This window comes from Coregonus clupeaformis, chromosome 11, assembly GCF_020615455.1.
Source record: "Coregonus clupeaformis isolate EN_2021a chromosome 11, ASM2061545v1, whole genome shotgun sequence".
Classification (NCBI taxonomy): domain Eukaryota; kingdom Metazoa; phylum Chordata; class Actinopteri; order Salmoniformes; family Salmonidae; genus Coregonus; species Coregonus clupeaformis.
Window position 1 is genome coordinate 6,626,113 of NC_059202.1, and position 13,393 is coordinate 6,639,505.

The window sequence follows — 13,393 nt, forward strand, 5'->3', positions numbered from 1 at the left end:
TAATGATCATGCTGTTTAATCAGCTTCTTGATATGCCACACCTGTCAAGTGGATGGATTACCTGTGTAATGATCATACTGTTTAATCAGCTTCTTGATATGCCACACCTGTCAAGTGGATGGATTATCTTGGCATAGGAGAAATGCTCACTAATGGAGATGTAAACAAATGTGTGCACAACATTTGAGAGAAATACGATTTTTGTGCCTATGGAACATTTCTGTGATTTTTTATTTCAGCCAATGAAAAATGGGACCAACACTACATGTTGCGTTTATATTTTTGTTCAGTGTAGATGGAATGTAAAAATCGCTTTGAAATATACAAAATAGGCTACTTTTGACGTGTCCAATCTCTTTCTGTTTGAGTCAAAACAATTTCTTCAAATGCCCCGTTGAGTTCATCACACATCATAATTGATAGCTGATACATTGTGTCAATCTTATTATTACAGGTGGACGTAAAATAAAGGGGAGCAAAGAAATATCAGCTTCACTAAAATGCAGCATGAAGTCTACTATTGAGCCTTCCCGCACTCCTCAGGAAAACAGTCGCCTCCATCCTCCCTAAATCTATCTCCTCTCTTTCCCCGCTCCATAGAATCCCTCAACGTCACAGCAGTCCTTCCTACAAGTTGGGCAACGACGGAACATCGAGAAAGGTGTACAAGTTTCTGCATGGATTTACGGGAGTTGCGTCGACAAGGTACAGTATTTCGCTAATCTATCTAAGAATTTGCCATTCTTATACGGGGTTTGTTGTGGTATGCAACATACTTTCCGTGTGTTTCCAAATGTAGCGCCGCAGCTCGCGATAACTGAACTACTAACATGTCAAACTTAGTCATTGTATCTTTATAACTTCCACTTTATACAATGCGCCCACTAGGTTTATTGGTTTTGCTTTTGAAAAATATAATGCTTTGCTTTGAAGTCGTCTCGCGGTTATGGTCTATCTATCGAACCTAAAGCAATGTGATGATGTTTCATTCAAAATGAGCGCATGTGGCTACGACGTTGTGGTTTTTGAGGACCTTAAGTTGTTTCTTACCGTCTTAGTTGCCATAAACTTTGCTCTCTATAAATTGATATTGTGCCAAGCGCCATGGTGGCAACGATTGCGTACCGATTGCAATGGCAATCAGTGCCTTTCTTTCTCATCGAAAGCATTTTATCTTCGCTCTAAACATTTGGCGCTGTTGGGGAGACCCCTGCTGTTTTGTGGGGGAGGCACCATTTGCAAGTATTTTGAGGTCATAGAGATATGTTTTAAAATTACCTCATTGGCAAAGTGGAAAACGGTGTTAAAACAGTAGTAGACCTATTATTATAGTATGTTCCAATTAACATGAACGAGGAATACTAATACTAACATATATATTTTCATATAGGGTTAGGCCTAATACAAGAAAAAAAATCATTCAACAGGGAAAGTAAAAATGTTTCACATACAGTGCGACATGACAAAACTGTCCCAAACAATTTAACTTAACTTTACATGTTATGCAACAAATGTTTTCTTGTTTTAGAGTAGACCACAACAGCTGACATTTCAATAACTTGACATTTTCATACTGTGCCCTTATATTTTACCTTCATCAAAAGTAATTTAGGCCAATTTCATACATTCCTGGAAATCAAACATCATGATATATTTTGAAGATGGATCCTAGACATTCAATCTGCCTAGAGTTTCAATTTAGTGATTGGAATGACACATTTTCTCAGTTTTAGATTAAAAAGAACTGCCTCTATTGCTAGACGAATGACTGTAGAGCCATTAGTCAAATGGTCTGTGTTTTTTTTCTCTGTTTCTATTTAAACTGCCCTGGCTGGAGAACAAAATAACAGGAACTGGGTAATGCACATTTTCCATGAGACTCATTCTGTAAACAGAGGTTGTCATATTACATGTATATAAATGGCAATTACAACTAAAAGTTTCCAATGTTTTTTAATAGCCTATATCTGGTGCTTTGGTTTTACCAGGAACTGAATGGCCAAACCCACAGTACTTACAAAGAGGATCAAAAGGTTAAACAGCTTCAACTCATGACAGAGGAACTTTTATTGTCTCTGTGGCCATGACTCACTCTACCTCCATACAAAGGCCTCTTTCCCTCTGCAAAGGCCACTTGAGTGTGTTATTCATGTTTTTCAGCAAAATACAGACTTCCTTTTAGTCCTATTGCCTGAGTCGATCTCTCCTCTTCCATCCTTATCAGGTTTTGCTCTGTTCTCAGCTAGTTACTGTGCAGTCCAGTTATAACTTCAGCAAATTAACATCTCACTTCCCAACCTATTCTTCCAGCCTAGGACTGATCATTAATTTAAATAGACTAGGGTTGTTTTATGATCCTGTTAATAACGTGTATTAGGCTAAACATTAACATCCAATAATCACTCAGCCTGCTAAGTAATAAGCTGATTATCCCCTGGTAATAACATATATGAAAACAATTCTTATTCAGAATATGCCATTAGGGACTCTCCATGTGTATGGCACAATGGGCAGACAGACACAGTATGTACAGTATGTTGGGCCATGGTTTTTCACCAGAGCCTGTAGTCGCCAATCAGAGGGCCTTGGGTTGATCTCCTTAGGGCCACATCTGCTCCAACCTGAAGAAACGTCCTTCACCCAAAATGCTCCTGCCTGACCAGCTGCACTGCTCCCTAATGCTGTAGAGAGCAGGATAATCACACACCACCCGGCAAGCTACTTAAAGCGACTCGACTTTTAAACACACATTGATAGATAGGCCTATATCTTCTGCTACTCCTTGTTGTTAACCTCATTGTAAAAGCATTTATTAGTGAAGTGTTGTTCCTCAGAGATAAGTTTAGCATGACCACTGTGAGTGAAATTAGCTCATTGCCTTTCACTGAGAGCAGCTGAAAAATGTGCTTCAGTGGGTTTAGAGGCTATTCACTCCTCTAAGCTCTTCCTCCTGTTTAAAGCATTGTATGCTATACTGGTATCATATGATGCCATGAACAATCAGTGGTATACAATCTACACAATGGCTGGCTAGCTTCGCGCACAAGACTCGCCTGACAGTTGCACCCCTCCGAGCAAGGCAGTGTAAACAGAATTGTCTCGTTGAGCTCAACACTCCTACGGTATAAATGGTAATAGCAGAGCAGTGTTTTTGAAACAACTGAAATGTATAAACATTTTCCTTATATTTCAGACTTGTTTTATTGAGTCTTTACCTGAAATTGCAGTAATAAAAATGTTTCCTGGGGCCCAGAGTTTTTCCTGATCTGGTAGGCTAACCTAACCAGGTAAAACTCTGGGTATGACATAGTAATAAATCAGCTGTAAAAAACGGTTTTATATTTACATTTGAGTCATTTAGTAGAAACTCTTATCCAGAGCGACTTACAGTTAGTGCATTCATCTTAAGATAGCTAGGTGGGACAACCACTTATCACAGTCATAGTAAGTACATTTCTCCTCAAAGTAGCTATCAGCAAAGTCAGAGCTAGTAATTGGGGAAGAAAGTCAAGGGCGAGTGTTAGTTCACAAAAAGCTATTTTTATTTTAAATGTTTTTGGGGTGGGGGGAGGGGTTGCTGTGGGATTATTTAAGATGCTCTTTGAAGAGGTAGGGTTTCACTTTTTTTTTTTTTTGCAATGATAGGAGAGACCATGTGAGGATATGATGGAGCCAAGTGACTTGGTGTATAGAGAGAAGAGGAGAGGGCCTAGAACCGAACCCTGGGGGACACCAGTAGTGAGAGTACGTGGTGCAGACACGGTAGGCTGCAATCCAAGAGTGTGCAGAGCCTGAGACGCCCAGCCCAAAGACGGTGGAGAGGAGGATCTGATGGTTCACGGTGTCAAGGGCAAGGGCAAGGGATAGATATGGTTCACCAACTACTTCTCAGATAGAGTTCAGTGTGTCAAATCGGAGGGCCTGTTGTCTGGACCTATGGCAGTCTCTATGGGGGTGCCACAGGGTTCAATTCTTGGGCCGACACTTTTCTCCGTGTATATCAATGATGTCGCTCTTGCTGCTGGTGACTCTCAGATCCACCTCTACGCAGACGACACCATTTTGTATACATCTGGCCCTTCATTGGACACTGTGTTAACAAACCTCCAAACGAGCTTCAATGCCATACAACAATCCTTCAGTAGCCTCCAACTGCTCTTAAACACTAGTAAAACTAAATGCATGCTTTTCAATCGAACGCTGCTGGCACCCGCCCACCCGACTAGAATCACCACTCTCGACGGGTCTGACCTAGAGTATGTGGACAACTACAAATACCTAGGTGTCTGGTTAGACTGTAAACTCAACTTCCAGACTCACATAAAGAATCTCCAATCCAAAGTTAAATCTAGAATCGGCTTCCTATTTCGCAACAAAGCCTCCTTCACTCATGCTGCCAAACATGCCCTCGTAAAACTGACTATCCTACCGATCCTTGACTTCGGCGATGTCATTTACAAAATAGCCTCCAACACTCTACTCAGCAAATTGGATGTAGTCTATCACAGTGCCATCCGTTTTGTCTCCAAAGCCCCATACACTACCCACCACTGTGACCTGTACGCTCTTGTTGGCTGGTCCTCACTACATGTTCGTCGTCAAACCCACTGGCTCCAGGCCATCTATAAATCACTGCTAGGCAAATCCCCGCCTTATCTTAGCTCATTGGTCACCATAGCAGCACCCACCCGTAGTCTGCGCTCCAGCAGGTATATCTCACTGGTCATTCCCAAAGCCAACACCTCCTTTGGCCGCCATTCCTTCCAGTTCTCTGCTGCCAATGACTGGAACGAATTGCAAAAATCTCTGAAGCTGGAGACTCTTATCTCCCTCAATAACTTTAAGCATCAGTTGTCAGAGCACCTTACCGATCACTGCACCTGTACACAGCCCATCTGAAATTAGCCCACCCAACTACCTCATCCCTATATTGTTATTTATTTTGCTCTTTTTGCACCCCAGTATCTCTATTTGCACATAATCTCTTGCACATCTAGCATTCCAGTGTTAATACTATTGTAATTATTCTGCACTATAGCCTATTTATTGCCTTACCTCCATAACTTGCTTCATTTGCACACACTGTATATATATTTTCTGTTGTATTTCTGACTTTATGTTTTTTACCCCATATGTAACTCTGTGTTGTTTTTTATTGCACTACTTTGCTTTATCTTGGCCAGGTCGCAGTTGTAAATGAGAACCTGTTCTCAACTGGCTTACCTGGTTAAATAAAGGTGAAATAAAAAAAATAAAAAATAAAAAAATATAGGAGGATGTGAACAGAGGAGAGAGAGTCAGCTTTGGCGGAGGGCCTCCGTGACACAGAGAAGAGCCATCTCGATTGAGTGGCCCGTCTTGAAGCCTGACTGGTTAGGGTCAAGAAGATTGTTCTGAGAGAGATAGCGAGAGTGGGGAAAAACTGTTGCTTTTTTAAATAAATTTTTTGGGGGTGGGAATAGATCAGCTATGAAACTAGCAGACAGATTAGTCTAGCAAATAACATTACTTGCATAATTTCTGATCCCCTTTTTATTTATTCTTTACCACCCCCTCCCCTAGTTGGAGGACCTGGTGGAAAACATAAAAATGCAATATATATAATATAGCGTCTTCCTATTTGTACTGGACTCAAGTGCATCGTCAAATCAACCAATCTCTCTAATCTTAATTCCACCCATCAAATGTCCACAGACTATCCCATCTTTCCCAGTGCAATCGGAAAGTATTCAGACCCCTTGACTTTTTCCACATTTTGTTACGTTACAGCCTTGTTCTAAAAAAGACCCCAGTCTGAGTGGTCTAGAGCAGGTTTTCTCTGTACTTTGCGCTGTTCATCTTTCCCTCGATCCTGACTAGTCTCCCAGTCCCTGCCGCTGAAAAACATCCCCACAGCATGATGCTGCCACCACCATGCTTCACCGTAGGGATGGTGCCAGGTTTCCTCCAGACGTGACGCTTGGTATTCAGGCCAAAGAGTTCAATCTTGGTTTCATCAGACCAGAGAATATTGTTTCTCATGGTCTGAGTCCTTTAGGTGCCTTTTGGCAAACTCCAAGCGGGCTGTCATGTGCCTTTTACTGAGGAGTGGCTTAAGTCTGGCCACTCTACCATAAAGGCCTGATTGGTGATGTGCTGCAGAGATGGTTGTCCTTCTGGAAGTTTCTCCCATCTCCACAGAGGAACTCTGGAGCTCTGTCAGAGAGGCCATCGGGTCCTTGGTCACCTCCCTGACCAAGGCCCTTCTCCCCCGATTGCTCAGTTTGGCCGGGCGGCCAGCTCTAGGAAGAGTCTTGGTGGTTCCAAACTGTTTCCATTTAAGAATGATGAAGGCCACTGTGTTCTTGGGGACCTTCAATGCTGCAGAAATGTGTTGGTACTCTTCCCCAGATCTGTGCCTCGACACAATCCTGTCTCGGAGCTCTACGGACAGTTCCTTCGACCTCAGGTCTTGGTTTTTGCTCTGACATGCACTGTCAACTGTGGGACCTTATATAGACAGATGTGTGCCTTTCCAAATCATGTCCAATCAATTGAATTTACCACAGGTGGACTCCAATCAAGTTGTGGAAACATCTCAAGGATGATCAATGGAAACAGGATGCACCTGAGCTCAATTTCGAGTCTCATAGAATGGGTCTGAATTCTTATGTAAATAAGGTATTTCTGTTTATTTTTAATACATTTGCAAAAACCTGTTTTCGCTTTGTCATTATGGGGTATTGTGTGTAGAATGATGAGTGAAAAAATAATTTCATCAATTTTAGAATAAGGCTGTAACGTAACAAAATGTGGAAAAAGTCAAGGGGTCTGAATACTTTCCGAATGCACTGTACATCCATTTTACTATTTCCTTTTGTAATACATCCCTCTATTTTACAGTGATGTCTCACGAGGGTCTTGAAAAACCTATGGCGAGATCTGAAAACAGCAGTTGGTGGACGGCACCCTCAAACATTGACAAATGAGAGCTGTTTGCTGCTGAAGAGTGAGCCAAATTGCCAGTAGAAAGGTGCAGCAAGCTCATTGATTTAAATGTTTCCCCTTAATCCACTCGAGTGTTACTTTAGCAGTATGCTTAGGGTCATTTTCCTGCTGGAAGGTGAACCTCCGTCCCAGTCTCAAATCTCTGGAAGACTGAAACAGGTTTCCCTCAAGAATTTCCCTGTATTTTGCGCCATCCATCATTCCTTCCATTCTGACCAGTTTCCCAGTCCCTGACGATGAAAAACATCCCCACAGCATGATGCTGCCACCACCGTTGGTGTTCTCGGGGTGATGAGAGGTGTTGGGTTTGCGCCAAACATTTTCCTTGATGGCCAAAAAGCTCAATTTTTGTCTAATCTGACCAGAGTACCTTCTTCCATATGTTTGGGGAGTCTCCCGCATGCCTTTTGGCGAACACCAAACGTGTTTGCTTATTTTTTTCTTTAAGCAATGGCTTTTTTCTGGCCACTCTTCCGTAAAGCCCAGCTCTGTGGAGTGTAAGGCTTAAAGTTGTCCTATGGACAGATACTCCAATCTCCGCTGTTGTGCTTTGCAGCTCCTTCAGGGTTATCTTTGGTCTCTTTGTTGCCTCTCTGATTAATGCCCTCCTTGCCTGGTCCGTGAGTTTTGGTGGGCGGCCCTCTCTTGGCAGGTTTGTTGTGGTGCCATATTCGTTCCATTTTTTAATAATGGATTTAATGGTGCTCCGTGGGATGTTCAAAGTTTCTGATATTTTTTTATAACCCAACCCTGATCTGTACTTCTCCACAACTTTGTCCCTGACCTGTTTGGAGAGCTCCTTGGTCTTCATGGTGCCGCTTGCATGGTGGTGCCCCTTGTTTAGTGGTGTTGCAGACTCTGCAGCCTTTCAGAACAGGTGTATATATACTGAGATCATGTGACACTTAGATTGCACACAGGTGGACTTTATTTAACTAATTATGTAACTTCTGAAGGTAATTGGTTGCACCAGATCTTATTTAGGGGCTTCATAGCAAAGGGGGTGAATACATATTCACGCACCACTTTTCCGTTATTAATTTTGTAGAATTTTTTGAAACAAGTTATTTTTTTCATTTCACTTCACAAATTTGGACTATTTTGTGTATGTCCATTACATGAAATCCAAATAAAAATGCATTTAAATTACAGGTTGTAATGCAACAATATAGGAAAAACGCCAAGGGGGATGAATACTTTTGCAAGGCACTGTACCATGCATAGTCACTTTACCCCTACCTACATGTACAAATTACCTCGACTAACCTGTACCCCCACACATTGACTCTGTACCGGTACCCCCTGTTAATTGCTTCATTATTGGTATTTTATTGTGTACCTTTTATTTATTTTTTACTTTAGTTTATTTAGTAAATATTTTCTTAACTCTATTTTCTTAAAACTGCATTGTTGGTTAAGGGCTTGTAAGTAAGCATTTCATGGTAAGGTCTATCTATACCTGTTGTATTCGGCGCATGTGACAAATACAATTGGATTTGGTCATAGTTTGGTTTTAGTCCAGAGAAACTGGAGAATTTATCCAGGTCCTCAATAAGGCCCTTCAAGGTTGAAGATTGAGGACTCAAGGTAAAACTTTAATCATCGGCGGAACATTGATTATTTTGTCTCTAAACCATACATTTTTAGCCCCTTATTGTTATAATTAAGATGTTGTACATGACTTTTACCCATCTTATGAAAGATTCTACAAAGTTGAAAAAATCTAAGCACCTATAAACAGATTCTAGACATACTGTATCGAAGGCTTTCTCAAAATATGCTATGAAGATTATACCTGCTTTCCCTGAATCATGTTTTTCAATGATTTCTAGTAGTTGTCTAATGTTGTTTCCAATATATCTTCCTTTAAAGAATCCCGTCTGATCGTGATGAATAATGGACCTTTTTAATTCTATGAGCAATACATTTTGCCAATATTTGAGGGGCCTCCAATTTGAGGGCCTACAGTTTTTTGGGATAGTTTGTCTTTGCACTACCCCCCTGGCTCCTGTTTCAGTAGGAGACAGATCAGTCCCTCTTTTTGTGTGTCTGATAGTCTTCTTTCTATCTTGACGTTTTGGCCCTAGAGGATAACAATCTTTGAACACCTACCAATCAAAATGGCCACACCACCTGCTCAGTGATTGAAGAAACCATTGTGTTCTGGAATGCACCATCCATAACTCACAGCAGGGCTGTCTAGTCCAATGAAGTCTCCTACTGGACCATTGATTGTGGAGAGCTGAGGAGCACAACAGCATTTCTCAGCCCTCTCAAGGCCTCAAGGTCAGAGTCCACACAGTATTAGGTACACCCATCTAGTACCGGGTCGGGACCCCCCTTTGCCTCCAGAACAGCCTGAATTCTTCAGGGCATGGATTCTACAAGTTGGAAACGTTCCACAGGGATGTTGGTCCATGCTGACGCAATGGCATCACGCAGTTGCTGCAGATTGGACGGCGGTACACCACCGCCACCAGCCTGTACTGTTGACACCAGGCAGGATGGGTCCATGGACTCATGCTGCTTACGTCAAATCGTGACTCTGCCATCAGCATGAAGCAACAGGAACCGGAATTTGTCAGACCAGGTAATGTTTTTCCACTCCTCAATTGTCCATTGTTGGTGAACGCGTGCCCACTGTAGCCACTTCTTCTTGTTTTTAGCTGCAATAGCCCATCCGACGAGATGCCATTCTGCACACCACTGTTGGACTGCACCGTTATTTGTCTGTTTGTGGCCCGCCTGTTAGCTTGCACGATTCTTGCCATTCTCCTTCGACCTCTCATCAACGAGCTGTTTTCGCCCACAAGACTGCTTCTGACTGGATGTTTTTTGTTTGTCGCACCATTCTCTGGAAACCCTAGACACTGTAGTGCGTGAAAAGCCCAGGAGGGCGGCCATTTCTGAGATACTGGATCTGGCATTCCTGGCACCGACGATCATACCACGCTCAAATTCTCTTAGGTCACTTGTTTTGCCCATTCTAACGTTCAATCGAACAGTAATGGAATGCCTCGATGCCTGTCTGCCTGCTTTATATAGCAAGCCACGGCCACGTGACTCATTGTAGGAGTGATCCATTTTCGTTTTAGGTGTTTTCTCTGCATTTTTTCTTTAGACAGCTATACTGAGGGATGCTGAAACGCAATACAGACAGCTTGTTTTCATTCCCTTGCTATGCCCGGTAGATATGTCTTGCCATTGAATGTGTTCATCTGTGTTACAGCTAAGCTAAAGAGTGCACTGTACATATTGTCTTAACTTTGGCATCCAAAGGATGGGTGTATGACCTCTTTGACTCCTTGTATGACGGCTAATCCAAATTATTTGGAGAGAGTGCCATTTTATTCTAATTGATCCTCTATGCTTTTTCTCTCCCTATCCACTTTACCTCATCATCAAACCCGTCTCGACTTCCTCAATGGCAAGAATAAACCCCCTCCATGCCAATCTGAGTGGGAACATTGGCAGCAGTTCAGTACTGCAGTGGCTCTACCAACTGCTTACCTCTTCCATCGTTATGTGTTTTTAATTACTTTGTAGTTTCAATTTAATTACATGTGTTAATCCAGTGTCTTCTTTTTAAGTAGATATTATAAAAGGAAAATATGGTAGCAGATTGGCAAATAAATAACACCATGACCATTACATTTGAAGGCAATCTCTAAAAATAGCCATATTGAGGGAACATTTTAATGGCTTTCAATTGGTCTGGCAGACAAATCCAATTCTTAAGGCCATGCTTGTTGTCCTTGTGCTTGTTTATGCTTAGCCTCTGTCGAGTCCCCAACAACCAGATGTTCCGGTTTTCAGGGGAAATGGAAAGAGAGCCTGTGATGCGACTTCTGATTTTGGACGTTAACAAGGCGACATTCCATCTTAACTCTTCCTCCACATTTACTGGATTGGTTGAACAGTGCAGAAGAGAACCTCCCCCGACAGGTTTTTTCTCGTCAAGACCAGTATGTAGGGGATCTAGTTTCAGGTGTTTTTTTTTACACCTGCTATGTCAGGTTAGTGTATGCTTGGGTGTTAAAAATAACCACCCCCATATGTAATTAATATAACTTTTTAGTGGTTGGGTAGCTAGACAAGATTTTGGTAAATTGGTAAATGCTATCGTTCTTCACTAATGTTATAAACGTACATAAACAGAGCCTTAAAGGAAAGATTCACCAATTGTTTTATGTTATATTGTTTTTGTGCATCTCTGAGCGATGTTCTATCGATTCCCGGGTCATTTCATGTTTTTATGTGTATCTGAGCTATTGCCATTCAAGCAGGCAGAAATTCGGAAGTTAATAGGAATAAGACTTTTAGATCGAAAAGATGTCAGATTTCAATACGGGCCGATGTCATAACGCGGGAGGTTGTCTTCTCTCGAATGAGCCATTGATCATATTTTTGCAATATTCCTACCTCGAGAAATGTGTAATTTAACAGAGGGTCCACAACATTTATCCTATTTGTCTGCCTCTTCAGCCAGGGTGCATTGCATGGTGCCGTTGCATGAACGTTGCGCATGTCAGACTCCACTCTGCGAGTCACATTGATCTGCAGGTTGAACATGGTGAGATTGTAGACTCCTAAATTGATAGTGCAGTTTGTTTAGGCGATTTTACAGCTAACTAGCTACTTCACATGCTGATATTGACTTTGGTATTATTGTGTGTAGCTACGTTTGCTAGCTAGCTTGCTTGAGCTGCAACAGATTTCCACAACGATTTTCACATGTTGCTACCAACCTTATTATAATGACAAAATGAAACATTTGTTCACCAAAAATATTGTTCTCACATATTAGTGTTATTTAACACTGTCAATTATAGGAATTAGTGGTTTTTGGTGGATTTTTCCTTTAAAACATATGTATCCATTGAAAAGCTCTCTGTCTCTCCCTCAATCCCCCAATGCTTTTGAGAGTAGGCTAACTAAGTTACTCACACAACAATGCTCACTTCCTGGTTGAGAGAGAAATCAACAACAAACCCAACTGTTCCTTGTGCCTCATTGCAGTCTGACACCCCCCCCTAGGCCTAATTGAATTTAGCGACTTTACTCAGTTCCGCCCAATTTGGTAATGTGTTTTCGTGGGAGTTTGGCATCTGAGGAGAATGCTGCAGGTCCAACTCTCACGAAAGCAGGGAGTGGAGGGAACAAGGCCCATCGCCTCGGCTAATTCTCCAGTAATGAGAAGCACGTCTTCAGTATGATGCTGTTCAAAATAAAACCCCACATCACACTAATGGCTGACATTGTGTACCAGACTGAGACTGGGCCCCGCAGCTTGGATAACACAGAGGCTTGTCCTCCAACATTATCCCATGGTGATAAGGACTTGGCCAGATGTTTTGCAATACACACAAAGCACCAGCCAGTGAGTGAAGTGTGGTAGAGGAGGCTTTAAGTGTACCAAGTATGGATGTCATTGCTACTACGCTCTTAGAAAAAAAAGGGTTATTCAGCTGTCCCCATAGGAAAACCCTTTGAAGAACCCTTTTTGGTTCCAGGTTCTAGATAGTATGAGCGAAACCACCATATTCTCTTTTATGTCGTGAGCTGAAAAGGATTAACAGCCACTGTTTGAGGGAAGTGGGAGAGACTTTGATATCTGAGAACAACATACCCTCTGAAAGGATCAAGCCCATGATTTAAGTCACACTGCACCTTAGCCCAGGGCTAAGAGCCTCCTTAGCACTGGGCTAAGGGAGATTTCAGCCCGGGGCTAAGCGAGTGTTCACACTTGCACATTTGAAAGTGGGATACCACCAACCTTAGCCCAGGGCTAGCTGGCCCTGCTCCGGAGCAGGATTAGCACAGACTTTTCGGTGTTAGCCCCAGAAACACGATGCCAAAATAGCCATCCTTCCATTTGAGGACAAAAAATATAATTTACTTTCAAGCATGCAAAAACATTGGTTGCTATCCCTAACAAAAATGGTTGCTATGCTAACGGCTAACGTCTTCTCACTTAGCCAACTAAAGCTAGGGTCGACTCCTGTGGTTGAAGTCGAATGAGTCGACTCTTGCTCGACTCCCAAAACATGCTTAAACGCCTGCTTGCGCATACATGTACACACACCACCTCATTATTGCAGACAGAGTCCTACTAGGATGACACATTTTGAGTTCTAGAGAGGACTGGCATGAGCATGATGCTGTCCATTTTGCTTATCAAATTATTTTGTTTCAATATAGAAGTTGATGTGTAGGAACTAGAATATTTCAGTGATATTTCTGCTGTGCGCAGCCTTGACAGATCCCATGGGATGATGCGGCGCACTCTCTACGCCGATAACTATATTCTTTGCCGTGTTATAGCCACTGAGGGTTATAGCTATAGTCTATTTGGACGGGACTATTAGGCCTATTACTAGAGACGTTTGTTATGTTATTATCATCC

At 42.1% G+C, this 13,393-nt stretch overlaps 1 protein-coding gene across 1 annotated transcript in view; it reads left to right on the plus strand.

Moving 5' to 3' along the window:
• Nucleotides 1–416: 416 nt before the first annotated feature.
• LOC121576947 (solute carrier family 45 member 3-like) overlaps nucleotides 417–13,393 on the plus strand; it is a 54,692-nt gene continuing 41,715 nt past the window's right edge. The window contains exon 1 of the mRNA XM_045223606.1: nucleotides 417–705. The gene's annotated coding sequence lies outside the window, so the exon portion shown is untranslated. The remainder of the gene's footprint in view (nucleotides 706–13,393) is intronic.